This window comes from Heterocephalus glaber, unplaced genomic scaffold (genome assembly GCF_053883595.1).
Source record: "Heterocephalus glaber isolate CG9 unplaced genomic scaffold, H.glaber_assembly_v1.0 deba00001707, whole genome shotgun sequence".
In the NCBI taxonomy this organism is placed as follows: domain Eukaryota; kingdom Metazoa; phylum Chordata; class Mammalia; order Rodentia; family Bathyergidae; genus Heterocephalus; species Heterocephalus glaber.
Window position 1 is genome coordinate 352,396 of NW_028258427.1, and position 15,149 is coordinate 367,544.

At 45.6% G+C, this 15,149-nt stretch overlaps 1 protein-coding gene and 1 pseudogene across 4 annotated transcripts in view; one reads left to right on the plus strand and one right to left on the minus strand.

Moving 5' to 3' along the window:
- Positions 1-799: 799 nt before the first annotated feature.
- On the minus strand, positions 800-1,402 carry LOC101702922 (large ribosomal subunit protein uL6 pseudogene; annotated as a pseudogene).
- Positions 1,403-5,174: 3,772 nt separating this feature from the next.
- The window catches only part of Siah1 (siah E3 ubiquitin protein ligase 1), a 38,150-nt gene continuing 28,175 nt past the window's right edge, over positions 5,175-15,149 (plus strand). The window contains exon 1 of one of the 4 annotated variants that reach the window (XM_087199360.1): positions 5,175-5,197. The gene's annotated coding sequence lies outside the window, so the exon portion shown is untranslated. Of the gene's footprint in view, positions 5,198-8,348; positions 8,489-8,990; positions 9,330-15,149 lie in introns of those variants that run through there. The other 3 variants (XM_004873900.3, XM_021251465.2, XM_004873901.4) reach the window with 3 other exon arrangements.

Here is a 15,149-nt window from a genome sequence, read left to right on the forward strand (position 1 = left end):
CAGATGTCCATCTGCATCCTTGGTATCCAGGGGAGATTATTTCAGGGACCACCAGCAGGTATCAAAATCCGTAGATGCTCAATATAGACAGAGACATATTTGCATATAACCTATCTATATATCCTGTGTACTTTAATTAGATTTATTTATCTTTACAGTGTTGAGGATAAAAACCTAGGGCCTGGGGCATGCTAGGTAAGTGCTCTACCACTGGGCTACACCTCTAGCCCCTCATGTATCTATATATTTTTTGTTCATTTGTTTTGTTTTGTTTTTTCTGTTTTGAGACAGGGTCTTATTATGTAGTCCTGGCTGGCCTTGAATTCAGTATGTATCCCAGGCTGGCCTTAAATTCTCACTGATTCTCCTGCCTCAGCCTGCTTCCTCCCATACATTTAAGTCATTTTTAGACTACTTAAAATTCTTCTTTTCTTAAAATTCTTAATACAACCTAGGCATGGTGGCACATGCCTACGATCCCAGCACTTGGAAGGCTGAGGCAGGAGGATTTCTGTGAGTTCAAGGCCCCCCCAATTCCTAATACAATATAAATGCTATATTAGCAGTTACTGCTAATATAGAATAGTGCTTTGTTTTGGGTTTTTTTTTTTTCATTCTTCAAGCTGTTTATTTGCCAAATAGTTGGAAAGGATTAAGAACAAGTCTCAAATCAATAGAGATCTTTTATTGCCATCATTAAAATATCACAGATTTATCTTCCAATCTACAAGCTTGTTTGTGTAGCTGGATAATGGTTCATAGTAAAATGTCAATTCTCTTACTCTGCAAAATCTCTTGGATCTTATTCATCAGGCTACTGAACTGTTCCCTTTTCAGAAACATAGATGCCGTCCAAAAATTTTCTGAAATCTTTGTTTTTGACTGTGGTTGCTTGCTGAATCAAAGCAGCTGAATTTGAAACAAGCTCAATGTCATGTCGTTCAAGGAATAGTTCATCTTTCTGGGCTCGAGATACTGAGCAAGCAACACCTGCCCTCATATGAACCCGGCGGATGTATTTTTCACCCAAGAAATTCTGGATTTCAACAAGAGACCTATTCTCCTGAATAACGACGTTGATGGGGAAGTGAGCATACACAGACCTCATCTTGTAACGGAAGCCCAGTGTAACACCTTTGATCATGTTCTGTACGTGACTACAGATTGTGCGAACAGTAGCCAGTTCCTTTCTGTTTCCCCACCATTTGTCAACCTGGAGCCTCTTCTTTTTCTTTCCAAGGAGACTGAGTTCTACATTAATGTGGTTGAAGTCCCTCCGCAGGGTTCCTCTGGGGCCCTTCACAATAACTGTGCGTCCCTTCAGAGTGATGTCAACATTTTTTTGGAATGTCGACAGTCTGATTGCTGAGAATGGTCTTCATTCTCGAAAGAGATGCGGCAAAAAGAGCTTTTTTTTTTTTTTTTTTTTTTAAAGGCAGGGTCTCACTTTGTAGTTCAGGCTGAACTTGATTTTTTTTTTTTTTGGTACCAGGGATCAAACTTGGGACCTTGCACTTGTGAGGCAGGCACTGGAACCACTGAGCTAAATCCCTGGCCCTAACTTGATTTTTAAAAAGCTAAATTCTGACAGTTATCAAGAAAAGATCCAGATCCATGGACATGAGTATGTGTGTTGAGGGATGGGCAAGGATTGTATCGTGTGCACCAACAAACACTAACTGCATTCCAAGTGACTTCAGACTAATGTTTGGAAAGTAATTGTCAGTTCCACCACAAGAACCTAAAAGGAGCTGGGCGTGGTAGTCCAGGCTGGTAACCTAGCACTCTGGGGGCTGAGGCAGGAGAATCACAAATTCAAGCCCAGCCTAGGCTGCATAATTTAGCCAGACCCTGTCTCAAAATAAAAATAAATTTAAAATGAAAAGGGCTGGGGATGTAGCTTAGTGTGAAGGTCCTGGGTTCAATCTCCAGTTCTGCAAAAAACAAAACAAAACAAAACAAAAAAACCCTAAGTCATTTTCTAGCTTCTTACAAAATGTAGTGTCCAGTACATGACGTATTTCCTGAAGAAACATGATTATATTAAGGGGAAACTGCAGTTAGGACTCAATGCTTGTCTCAACTATTAGGGCCTTTGGGAACTTGGGTGCAGCTAGTTCCGATTTCCTTCATGGATGCTTACATTTACATCCAACTTCACCATGTTTGAGAGGATTTGTTTTGCCATTTGCCAACTCTAGACAACCAATGGCTGGCAACAGTTGTGTCTGATAAAGGAAACATTATTTCTGCTCTGCTGTAGGCATATGTGACATGCTGCAGGACCTGCTCCCTTTGCAAAGCCAATACACATCTATCTGGGTGGAGGTTCTCCTCTCAGTTTCAGGCCCAGAAGGTCTCTCTTGACTAACAGCAGAGCCGAGCTTCGAAGGGAATGCCAAAGTCTCCAGAGCCATCCACCTAAGCTGCACACTACGTGGTTGTCCATGGTCTTCCATGGAAGGAAATAGCAATACTTCCCAGGGCACAGACATCTATGATTGCCTGGAAACAAACATAGCCCATCGGTGATCAACTAGATGGGTTAATGTTGTGAAGTGCTCTGCTGAAAAATGAATGCACTGACATTGAGATGCTTGGAAATCATCAGTAGAGTCCCAGTGCTGACAGTGTTGCAGGGAGCTGTTTTTTAATCTGTGCAGAGGACAACTTGCTTTGACCACATAGAAAACAGCCAGTGTGCTCTGACCTGCAGTAACAGACTCACTGTCCTTCAAACTCAAGTTGAGTCTGTGAATTAGCAGAAGTTGGAGAGGCAGGCTTCCCAAAATGTTGGGGATTGCAGAGACCCACACAGAAAGCTACAGATTAGAGCAGCAGTGAGACAGGAATTTAACAAAGGCACAATTTGTGCTTTGGGAAATGAGGAAGAGAGGCGGGCTTGTTTTTGGGAAACATTTGGAAAGTTACATTGCAATGTACTGGAGGAATCATGTGGACTTTACAATTTTATTTATCTGGGATGTTCACATATAAACTTCGAATTCCTATATATATTTCTTCCTCCTCCTCCTCCTCTTCTTCTTCATCTTCTTTTGCTATGTAGTTTAGGTTGGCCTTGAACTCACTATATAGCCCAGGTTGGCCTCAAACTCTTGGCCATGCTCCTGCCTCAGCCTCCCTAGTGCAGGGATTTCTGGGATTGCTGGGTTTATAGGCATTTACCACCACACCCGCTTTTTTGTGTTGTGGGTTTACCCTTGTGACCTTCCTGCTCTAGCTTCCCAGAGAATTGGAATTACAGGTACATGCCACCACACCTGGCTAAATCCATGTTTCTTAACTGAGGTACTCTGGAGTACCTCAAACCTGGCTAGGTAGGTGCATCTAGCATTCTCAATTTATGGAGAAGTATGAACACAGCCATATAAGAGAATGTAGGGGAAGGAGGGAGAGAGAGAGAGAGAGAGAGAGAGAGTGTGTGTGTGTGTGTGTGTGTGTGTGTGTGTGTGTGTGTGCCTTTCTAGGAAACCATCATGTGAAAGACACTGTTATCTAATTTTTTTTTGAGGCAGGGTCTCTCCCTTTGTAGTTCAGGCTGGCCCTGAACTCACTATGTAGCCTAGGCTGGCCTCGAACTCACAGCGATCCTCCTGCCTCAGCCTCCAGAGTGCTGGGATTACAGGGCGTGTGCCACCATGCCTGGCTGTTATCTAATTTTGAAAGCATTGTTCAACTGGTAAAAATTATGGACTAATGCCAAATATTTTCTATTTATTCCATTTGCTTACTTTACCTCCTAATGAAATCGTACTAGGCAACATAGAAAGAAGAATTGTTTTTGAGGAAATGACACTGACTTAATGTCTAATCTATATTTTTTGTTTTGTTTTGTTTCTTTGTTTTTTGGAGATGTCTTGCCTTGTAGTTTAGGCTGGCCTTGAACTCACTAGTAGTCCAGGTTGGCCTTGAACTTGCAGCAATACTCCTCCCTCAGCCTCTTATCTGTATAAATATCAAGTTAATGTGAATCCACATAAAACCTCAAAATAAAGATAAATCGTCAGTGCCTGCTTCAGTCAAAGGAGGAAAGCCAGGTCATTTACTATCACAGGGCTTCTACTAGGGGTTAGTTATAGGACCAGCACTTTTTGTTCTAGGGGAGTAGATGGAATTGCCATTTGATATGATTTAAGGGCAGCAGAAAGTTTTCTTACCCTGAAATATTTTTCCCAAGTGACCTAAAAAGATTTGTTATCCATCCTGAAATCCCATCATCTTGGGTATTACTTACCATTTACAAAATCCTTTGCCAGGCATGGTGGTGCATGCCTGTTATCCCAGAACTCGGGAGGCTGGGGCAGGAGGATTGCCTCGAGTTTGAGGCCAGCCTGGGCTACATGGTGAGCTCATGTAGCGGAACTACTTGGCAAGACCTTGCCTCAAAAAAAAGCTTTTCAAGGGCTGAGGATTTAGCTCAGTGGTTCTGCCCCTGCTTCAAAAGCGAAAGGGCCTGAGTTTGATTCCCAGTACCAAGAAAACAACAAAAAAAGTCTTTTCTATTAAGGCTGGGGCTGTAGCTCTGGGGTAAGATTTCTCCCCTAACAAGGGGTGGGGGTGGATCCCCACCACTGAGCTGCAGCAGAGAAACCATTGATACGATGCTCACATCCCACCCATTCCTACCAGCCAGAACAAACTCAATTGCTTTCCCCCTGCTAAATTTCATTAAGATTTGATGAGATGAGACTAATCTGATGAAAGAAGCAGGAGAAATGATTTTGTTTTGTTTTGGTTTTGGTCCCAAGGATCAAACTTGGGTTCTTGCACTTTCAGGGCAGGCAGTGGAACCACTGAGCTAAATCCCCAGCCCTTTTGTTTTGTCTTTTTTGAGACAGGGTCTCGCTAGTTAGTACAGGCTGGCCTTGAACTCACTATGTAGCTCAGGCTGGCCTCAAATTCGAGGCAATCCTCCTGCCTCATGCTCCCCAAGTGCTGGGATTACAGGTGTGCATCACCATGCCCAGCAGGAAGAAGTAATTTTGACTTGTCTGGAGGAGAAAAGGCAAGAACCAAGCCAAGAAAAGCCAGCACAAGGATTCCAGAGGCAGAAGTTGCTTCTCCGTGGCTGATGTAAGCGCTCAACACTCAGAGTCCAGCTTCAGTGTCTCCACAGGGGAACACTGTCCTGGCCGCCTGCAGCTCCAAAGAGTCGGCTAGTTGCTTCACAAAGTAGGTGAGTATCCAGCTGCCTGTGAGCAGTGGGCCAGAGAGACAGCATCAGATGCTGTGCTGCTGAGTAAGAGACAGGGCTGGTTGGGGGCAGAATCTGGTTTTGGTAGAGCAGGGTGTTTAGGGTTTCATTTGCCACACTGGGCAGCTCCCTTCAGTCTCTGTTACTCTGAGCACAGGCCAAGAGGTTCTGGGGGAGCAGCATATGCTCTACCACTGAGCTACATCCTAGACTATCCTCCCCGACTCCCCTCACTAGGCACTGAACCCAGAGCCTTTGCACTGAGCTGTATCTCTAGGCTTTTTTTGTAAAATTTTTAATTTTGAGACAGAGTTTCACTAAGTCACTAAATTGCCTCAGAACTTGTGACTTTCCTGCCTAACCCTCCCTGGCGGCTAGGATTATAGCTTCACACCACCACACTTGCTTAAGCAAATTTCTTTTAAGAGACAGACTCTCACTGCGTTGGCCAGGCTGGCCCCAAACCCCTGGGCTCAAGTGATTCTCCTGCCTCAGCTTCCCAGGAAGCTGGGACTACAAGTGTGATTCTCCACTGCCCCTGGCTTGTCAACTCCCCCCCCCCCCCCCAGGTTGGGGATTGAATCCAGGACCTTGCAAGTGCTCTACCACTGTCACTGGCTCTTCGCCCACTGAGATCGAAGTTTCAGTTTTCAAAAAATATGTCCCAGGGGCTGGGGATTTAGCTCAGTGGTTCTGCCACCTGTCTTGCAAGCACAAGGTCCTGAGTTCGATCCCTGGTACCAAAAAAAAGTCCCATGATTCCACTGTGTAATACCCAATTTTGCCATAACTGAAATCAACAAACCTCAAAATGCCCCTCTTAGTTTTCCAGCAGTTATGCATTAGTTCACCCAGTGAGTACCTACTCTCCCTGTGATCCCTGAAAACCTGCCTGTGTGGAACCCACTGCCAGCCCTCCAAAGTGAAGAGAATGGAGATTGGCTTACTAAATTCTGGGTCTGATTCCAGCTGCTTTCTGCTGGTGCCCCAAGCACTTCATACCAAATCAATCCTTCCCAAACTGGAATTTATCTTGCCTCTTGCCAGGGTCCAGTCCATCCCCTCACTACAACTATCAGCTCAGGCTCAGAGCAGAAAATGAAGTTGCCTGGGTTTGAATCTCCCCTCTGCCTCTTAGCACCTGTATGACCTTAGGCAAGTCAGTAACCTCTCCTAGCACAAACAGGAATGCTTGTGAGGACAAAGAAGTATTGTGTACATCCGGGGTGCAGCGCCTGCTTTAGAACGTCGGCTAATGTCAGCTGCATTCTGTCATCACCCACCCCTTTTCTTTGGCCTCTTCTTGTGTTTACTCCTTAGTTTCTTGTCTGGGCAGAAGTGTCCTCCCTGGCCTGCTCCTCATCAGTGTGTCTGTCCTCGCTGCATCCCTGTTCACTCTTGGACACAGCTTAACGCAGACCCAGTCCTCAGCGAATCCTTTCTCAGCTTCCCCACCTGAGGACTGTCCATTGGGAAAGTAGGGTAACCTGGCCTCTAAAGCCCGCCCCCTCTGGGCCCTGCAGGATCCTTCAGCACTGCTGTCTGCCCCCTGCCCACCCCCCTTTAACTCACCCCTAAGAGACCTCCCACCGTGGGGTATTTTTCAGTTCCCATACAGCGCTTTCCTTTGAAATGCTTTTGCCCTTTATCAGTCCTCTACTTCCCACTTTCCTTAACTTGGTTAATTCCTCTAGTCCTCCAGGTCTTACCCAGACACCTGTCCTATTATACGACCAACTTAGTATATGCTCTTTTGGTACCCGGCAGTTTCCCCCCTTCTGCCGTTTTTTTCAGTTGTAATGATGTTTCTGAGATTGACCGACGTTTGTGTCCCCCCACAAGACTGTGTACACTAGACTACGAGTGCAAAAGGGTGGCAGCCACATTTGCTGAGTGAATAAAGGAATGAATAAGTTCTTTTCTTGGTAAGCCCGGTGACCAAGCACAATGTATATCAGAGCATCTCAGAATCTCTCTAAATACTTGTTATTGGAGCAATGGATGAGAACACTGTTAATAAGTGTCTGGGCCTGTATAACAGAAATCCATTCTTCAACTGACTTTTGGGCTTTGGGGACCAACACGTAAGTAGCCTGTGATGCTTGCGCCCAGGAACATGTTTTTTTACTTTCCCAACCTCAAGAAACACGGTTCGGATGTGCTAATGGCCCCAGAGGAAGATAGGAGCCACAACAAGCAAAATATTAAATCGAGAACAGAAGTAGAATCATCAACACAGGCACAGACTGCTAATGTGATGAGGGGGCTAAACTCAGCGGCTTGTAGTAGGACCTAGGGTAACTTGACTCTCTGGCTGCCCTGCAGCGCCTAGTGCAGAAACTTGGGTTCTCAGGAGAGGCCTCGCAATAAGCGAAGGAGATCTGCGGGCGGTGGAGAAGCTGGGAATGAAGGGGAGGAGAGTATGTGTTCCCAAAATCCCACATAAAAAAAGCACCATTTTTAATTTCCACACGTAGATCTCACACAGAAACGCAGCCAGGACTTGCGAATGTCTGACACTGGCGCGTGCTGCTCTCGGCCATCAAAGCCTTGCACGTGAGGCTGCACATTTGGGGAAGGCGCTCTCCAGGTGCCGAGGCCGCTTCTCTACTCCTCCGCAGCGCGAGGCCTATGGAAGAGACTTGCTTCGCGCAAGGCGTCTCGGCCCGGCAGGCGCGGCCGCTCCCGGCCGAGGGGAAGCCACGCAGCCGGTTTTCTTCGGGAATGCGTGGAGTTGGGAAGGGCTCCGCCCACAGGACAGGAGGGGTGGCCCACAGCAGCCCGAGGCTTCGCGTGGGCGCGGGACGACCCTCCGGGCGGGCAGGAAGACACCTGAGGGAAACAAAGCCCCACGGACAGGGAAAGAGCCACCGCGAGCCGGCAGCCAGGACTACCGGCGCCGCCTGGGACCGGCCCCGCTCCTCTGCGCCTGCGCGCCCTCGGAAGCCCCGCCCAGGAAAGGGCCCGCACGTTTGGAGCCCCGCCCCTTGAGCGCCAGCGCGCGGCCGCGCCTCCTCATGGCGGCCGCCGCAGTGTGTGGTATTTAGCGGGCGCGCGCGGCGGGCTCGAGGACGCGCGAAACGGCGGCGGCGGCGGCCAGGGGGGAGCCGGGCGGCCGTGGCGGGGCGCGCTCTCGAGCAGCGGCGGCGGCGGACCAGCGAGTCCGGCGGTCTCGGCACGGGCAGAGGTGGCGGCGCGGCCCGCGGTGGCGGGGCCTGGAGACGGAGCGCGTGTGAGCCGGACCGGGGTCCGAGGCGCGCTCTCCGCCCACAGGTAAGCGGGGCCCGGCCGGAGGGAGGAGCCGGCGGGCTTGGAGGAGGGCCGGGCCCGCCATGGCGGCGGCGGCGGCCCAGCCGGCCGGGACGCTCCGCGGGGCCGGGCGCCTTTGTCTCGCCGCGCTCGCCCCCCTCGCCCCCCCCGCTGGATCCCCGCGACTCCGTGGGGTCGTGGGCCGGGCCGGGCGGCGCCCGCGTGCCGCCTTTGTTGCGGGCCGGGTGCGTGGCCAACATGGCGGAGGTCAGCGCGCGGCCCGCCCGCCTCGGCCTCCGCGCCCGCCGCCCGGCCGCGCGTGCAGCCGCCTCCCTTGTTGATGTCGTTGAGCCGGGCGCGTGCACGCCGGCCGGCCGGGCGACTGCAGGCGGTGCTGCCCGCCGCTGCTGGCGCCAGTGCTCGCAGTGCGGGGCTCCCGCCCCGGGGCAACCGAGTGGGTTGGTGACCACCCGGCCACGCCGTGCAGCCTAGGCCTTGACATCGCATCCGTACCCCCCAAGGGGGACCGTGCCTGACGTTCAGGGGCAAAGCTCATCTGCCCGGGTCACCGGGGCCTTGGACGCGGACGCAGGGGGGTGATCGCACTCCCGAACCTTTCCCATTCTTGACGAGCAGCTGTCACGGATACAGGGCTAACTCTTGGGGGCGGGACCTCGGGACCACGGCCTCCTCCAACTCCAGTCCCTCCTCACGGGTGTGTGACCTTGAGGGAGAGCCCCAACCTCCGCGTGCTCATGTTGCTTATCTGCAAAATGGGTGTCCTGACAGTACTTAGCTCCAGCGTTGTTGAGAGAGCTGGTGCGATGGAAAGAGCCCAAGTGTTCAGAGCCCAGGCAGCTCCATAGTAAGTGCTCAATAAACGCTTAGTGCTATTGCCTGGTTAGTAGCTTGAGAGGTTGTCTTGGTTTGAAATGTTGGAAGTGCTTAGCTCCGAGTTTGTGAAATCACATTCTAAATCATAATTGCTTGGTTTTTCTGTCAGTTCTTTTTGTTGTTGAAAAGGAAAAGGAGATTTAGATGCTCAGTTGGGATGCCTTCTGAGATGCCAGCAGTTTGGAACTTGTGATGAGATTTGAGTGAGTAGATCTTATATGGTCTGGATTTAGAAAATCAAGTTGATTAAAATTGAAGTTTTCTTTTAGCAGTTGTAGGTTATGGATCAGTTTGCTTTCAAAGACTTTAGTTAACTAACTTAGAAAAGTGTCCTTAAATTGAGTGTTAGGTATCTGTGGTGTCACATCTCTTACAAGTTACTGGAGAGCAAAGTGTAATGTGACAAATATACTGGTTTGAATTATGGTGGAAAGGATTTTGGTTACCGCTGTTAGAACTTTGAGACTGGTTCGTTGGTGGTTTTTTGGGAGAGTCCAGCTTTGTAGACCAGGCTAACCTGGAACTCTCCTGCCACAGCCTCCCAAGAGTGCTGGGATTACACCCTTATGCCACCATAGCCAGCTCTGATTGGTAGCTTTTGAGACTTAAAGTAGATTACATAAATTCTGTACTTTTTCATTCTGGAAGTTAAATAATGATACAACTATCTGTTATTTGGAAAGGTTAGCTGCAATTTTTCCAGAATTTTTTTCCTTAACGTTTGCTTTGGCCAAAAATTTCATTTAGGTATACAGTATGTGCAACTTGAATGACAACTTTTGACATCTTTCCAGTGTAGTTTAGTAACAATCAGTAATATTGTCAGCTGAAATACAGTATAGCATATATATGGAACTGTTAACTATTTACATTTATTCCACAAAGTACACATTCAGAAACAAATGTAATTCAGTTTACATCTGTTCATTTACATCTTAATGTTTGTTCCCTCAGAGCTTCAGGAAATTCTTGGAAAATTACTGTAGAACTGTATTTGCTTAATATCTGTAATTAAAAGGAATATTATAATTAAGTTAAAATTAATAGAAGTTACAAAGGAAATATTTAGTTGTATCGATAATAGAATAGGGTTTTATTTTCAGTAAGATGTTTTGAAAGCTAATCTTACATAATAAGGGTAACAAAGTAAGCTTAGTAACTTTGTAAAGTTGTAGGTGACTACACTGTATTTAAAACTTTTAATTTTAGGTAAGTTTTATTTTTTTCTTTTTGAGATAGGGTCTCACTGTAGTTCAGGGTGGCCTTGAACTCATTATGTAGTCTACGGTGACCTCAAACTCAAGGCAGCCCTCCTGCCTCACTGTCCTAAGTGGTTGGGAGTATAGGTGTGGGCCACCATGCCTGGTTAATGTACATAATTTTTAAAGATGGGAGGTTTTATTTGCTTAAGGAGGTCTATTACAAATTTATTTTTGGTTATAAATTATGGAATTTTTTTCCTTTTTTTTTGGTACCGGGGATTGAACTCGGGTCCTTGTGCTTGCAAGGCAGGGGGCGGAACCACTGAGCTAAATCCCCAGCCCACATTATGGAATTTCTGTTTACACCTCATAAAATGGTCATGCTTGTAGACATTTTGGTACAAGCTTCTCAACAAAATCAGTATGAAAAGTTAGCCTCCCCCACAAAAAAATCCAGGGGGTGGAATTTTCTCTTTACAATAAATATACTTAGTGATGGTCTTTTTTTGTTTATTTTTGTTTTCTGAGACAGGGTCTCTATGTATAGTTCATCCTGGCCTTGAACTCACTGTGTAGCCCAGGCTGGCCAAACTCAAGGCAGTCCTCTTACCTCAGTCTTCCAGTGTTGGGATTACAGGGGTGTGCCATCACGCCCAGTTTAAATAGATGATTTCTAATGCATTTTAAATGATTTGTTTTTCATGGCTCTAGTTACCAGAGCATCTGTATGAGGGCAGGAAATGTGTGTTTTTAATTGCTACATCCTTTTTCTTTTTTTCTGAGACAAAGTCTCTGTGTATTTCAGGCTGACCTTGAAGTCATTGTAGCCCAGGCTGCCTCAGCTTCTGAAGTGCTGGAATTACAGGTGTGCACTACCACACTTGGCAATTGCTATCTCCATAGTGTTTAATACTCTATACGGGACATGCTTGTTTCCTGATCTGCTATCTACATGCCAGTGACAGTCAGATCTCTTTGTTTGTTGTGCTGTAGACCCCTACATTTTCTTATGCAGTGTTTTATTTTTTGAGACACGGTCTCGCTATGTAGCTCAGGCTGGCCTTGAACTAGCCCAGGCTGGCCTCAAACTCAGAAGTCGGCCTGCCTCAGCCTCTGGAGCTCTAGAGCTAGAGGTGTGCATCATCACACCCAGCTCACATCTGTTAACGAATGCACGTTGGTTATACAGATTGCCCGGTTGCGTTTTGGCAGATACCTACATGCACAGGACACACTTCATTATTTTCACTCTCACCTACATCCCCTTTGACCTCCATGCCTCCCTAAGTTTCTCATTTTGTGGGGGACTTTCACATATTTTGATCTTATCTATCCTGTCACTAGATTCCTACTGAGTTTTGAGAGTTCTTTGTATATTTTGGAAAACACTCCTTTATCAGATAAGTCTTTGGCAGATACTTTCCTTTTTCTGCTAATTATCTCAAAATTAGTATTGCTTCTCCCTGTCACATTTACCTTCAGTCCTCTTGTACCTTTAAGTGGTTTGCCTGTTTTTGGTCCCAATGCTTTCAATCAGTTGTGTTGTGTTGTGTTGTGTTGTGTTGTTTTCTTTTGCAGTACTGGGAATTGAATTTACCATCCTTCTGCCTGCCCCCTAAAGTTCTGGGATTAGAGGTGTGTACCACCACACCTGGCTTTCTTGCCCTATCTTTTCAAATTTCATTCTTTTGTTCCTTAAACACTGTACATCTCTGTGCATCACTTCTGGTTGTATTTAATCCCTGAAGTTTCTGTCTGCTACTTTGGGCAGATTACTTAATTACTAAGCTCCAGTTCCCATTAGCACATGTATATTGTATGTACAGTCTCTGTATGCGTATATAGTATATTCCTGCTCTACACCCCCAGCCCAGTGTCCTAATGTATCACCTTTCATGTTTATGACTTTAAGATCCCAGAGGAACGCTGCCTACTTTTGCAATGAAAAACCACATTACCTAACACATAGAAAATAATTTTAAAGCTCAGTTGTAACTAAGTTACATCTCTAAATATTACCACTTACATTCTATCTAGAAAAGAAAGAAAATGACAATTTGTGATAGTACTATGCAGGAGTCATAGCTGCTGAAGCAGAGGATGGGGCGGCAGAGAGACTGCTGTCTGAGGTATCCTTGAAGGGTGATAAAGGACGGCCCTCTGAGGGAGGAGGGGAGATCTCAGACTGAAAGAAAGGAGCTCTGAGGGGAGTGTTGCAGAGGGAATGGATCAGCAGGGTTCAGATCCTGCAGTGTGGAAGCTAGGAGTGTGAAATTTAAAGAGTACTGGGTAACTGTCAGAAGTATTTAATTAAAGGGCAATATAATTCACTGGGTTTTTAATTTTTAAAAATTATTTATTTATTTTTTTGAGACAGGGTCTTGCTATGTAGTGTAGACTGGCCTTGAACTCCCTGTGTAGCCCAGGCTGGCTCGAACTCTCAGTGATCCTCCTGCTTCAGCCTCCTGAGTGCTGGGATCACCAGGTGTGCGCCACCATGCCCAGCCAGTCCACTTTAAAGATTGCTCTAGCTGATAGGATACTTCGTTGCTTAGAAGGCTGTTTTTTTAGTGAGGTGATAGTTGATCATGACCTGGATTAAAGTGTGGCAGTGAAGATGAAGAGAAGTGAATGGATTTGAGCGGCCTGATATATGAATAACTTGGGTTAATTAGGTTAACGAATTTAATTCTGCCTCTTGTTATCCATAGCATGTACCCAGGTAAACATCCAGATCTCAGCTCTATTGACTTACAACCAACTTGAGTTACACCCAGCCCTCGGGAACTGATCAAGTTTGTAAGTCAAGGGTCCACTGTATTCTGAATTCAGAATTAGCAGGACTTTGGATGGATTAGACATGAGGGTGAGGGAAGGAAAGAATTAAGTTTTTGGCTGGAACAACTGTGGATCCTGTTGTAGCTTACCAAGATGAAGAAGACTGAATTCAAAGTTCTGTTATGTTGGATTTGAGATGTCTGAGGTATTTGAGATAATCCAGTGAGGTATAAAGAAAATGGGGGCCCAAGAAATCATAGAAGCCAGATGGAAGAAGAAAGAAAAATCTTTGGAGGACTAATCTGTATTTATAAAACATATTGTCAATGAGAAATAATTTCATAAAAAGTTGTAAGAATTTAATTCCAGTCTTGAATTTTACAAGAAGTATTACATTGTGTTTTTATATTTGTTATTCTCATTGACAAGCTTAGTGAAAGGAGGTGGTATCATGAAGTGCTGTGAATAAGTGTGTACCAGGTCCTCTGCAAAGATCAGCTTGGAAAGACTACTTGAATCATTGCTTTAACTAAATAATTTGTTAGGAACTTGCTTGTTTCCCTCCTATGTATTTGAACCTTTGCCCCTTTGCACTTGGCTAACGGTCTGATTTGGTACAGAATTTAAATGCTAATTTATTTATTTATTTAATTTTTTGGTACCAGGGATCAAACTTGGGTCCTTGTGCTTGCAAGGCAAGCGGCAGAACCACTGAGCTAAATCCGTGGCCCTTTTTTTGGTTTGAGACAGGGTCTCTCTGTAGTCCAGGCTTGTCTTGAACTCACTATGTAGCCCAGGCTAGCCTCAAACTTGAGGCAATCCTCCTTTCTCAGCCTCTAGAGAGCTGGGATTACAGGCATGTGCCACCATGCTGGGTTTAAGTGCTAAATTTATCACTTTTAAAACAAGTATAAACTACCGTATCTGTATGAAATAAGCTTTTTGTGAATAGGCTGATTTTTAATATTTTCTCTATTACTATCCATCAATTTGAAGCACTTTAAGAAAAATAGAAGAAAAAAGGCCAATTTCTGTGTTTCATTTGAGATAAGGAACTCAGTATGTAGTTTAGGCTGATCTTGAACTCACTATTTAGCACAGACTGCCCTCAAACTCTGGGCTATCCTCCTGCCTCAGCCTCCAGAGTGCTGGCATTACAGTTGTAATCCTTGGTTTACATTAAATTTTAAATTAATTTTTTAAATTATCAGAATAACTCCTTGAATCATTTGAGAAATAAAGAAATGTTCTCCCCTCTTCCTCATGATGACTCAAAATTTGATTTTTGAAAAGTAGCCATTGTAGACATTTGTTCTTTCTGGGGTTTTTTTGGTAGGATCGAACTCGGGTCCTTGCACTTGCAAGGCAGGCAGTGGAACCACTGAGCTAAATCCCTGGCCTGATTGTAGACATTTGTATAACCTGTGTTTTTAAAAGTCAGTCATAGATATTTTAAGGTTAATTTCTTTGATCTGACTTAGTCTGTATAGATATTTTCCCCATTAAATGATTGCCATCCATTAATCACTATGTTAGACTGTAGTTCCAAATGGAGACGTTTGTGCTTACAGTCTGGGTAACTTACAGAGCTTAACACTTCGTGTGTGTGTAGTTCAGTGGTCTTACCTGGGTGGCTTCTGTTTCTAAACTTGATCTTATTTCTTTCTCTCATCTAGCACTCTAAACCTTTAAACACATTCTGAAATTTGGATGCCTGTTCACTTTCTTTTCTATCTCACTGTGTGGGACATAGGTGTGTAGGTATATAAATATATCCGTGAGCATATCTGCTTATCTTTCTCTTTTACTAT